General features: G+C 35.7%; 1 protein-coding gene across 1 annotated transcript in view; it reads left to right on the plus strand.

Moving 5' to 3' along the window:
• The window catches only part of LOC104944735 (nesprin-2-like), a gene marked incomplete at its 5' end in the record, with an annotated part of 31,627 nt that overhangs the window by 16,942 nt on the left and 14,187 nt on the right, over positions 1 to 498 (plus strand). The window lies entirely within an intron of this gene.

A 498-nucleotide genomic window follows, 5' to 3' on the forward strand; every position in this document is an offset into this window, starting at 1 on the left:
CTACTTTAGGCTGTAAGTCTTACAATTCTGCTGATTTCGTGTTGCTTTTGCAATCGCCTGTGAAGGGACTGTGACGAACGCATTTGTCATTTTATCCATTTCTATTTCATGTGTTTTTACAAGGGCTCTGTATCAAAGAAGCAGTATGTGGGATTTAGTTCGAACAAGGGCTAGGTTTTATGGCCAAAGTCTATGTCTCCACATCTCAATCCTAATAGTGGCGGAGAACTAATACCACCAGACACGGAGACGGCTTCATCCCGCAGGCAATAAGACTGTTAAACAACTGCTGAAACAATTTCATAACATTCATCTGCTACTTAGTAATTATCTATCTATTATTTAATATATCATTCCAATAACTTGTATATAGACTCGTATTGCACTTTTCCACTTTTTTTCTTTTGTATTACTTTTAATATAATATACTTTAATATTGTCTGCTATCTGTATTATTGTGTTGCATTGTTGGAGAAGCCTGTGACCTAAGATTTTCAA

Source organism: Notothenia coriiceps, unplaced genomic scaffold, assembly GCF_000735185.1.
Source record: "Notothenia coriiceps isolate Sejong01 unplaced genomic scaffold, NC01 NC01_scaffold00008720, whole genome shotgun sequence".
Classification (NCBI taxonomy): domain Eukaryota; kingdom Metazoa; phylum Chordata; class Actinopteri; order Perciformes; family Nototheniidae; genus Notothenia; species Notothenia coriiceps.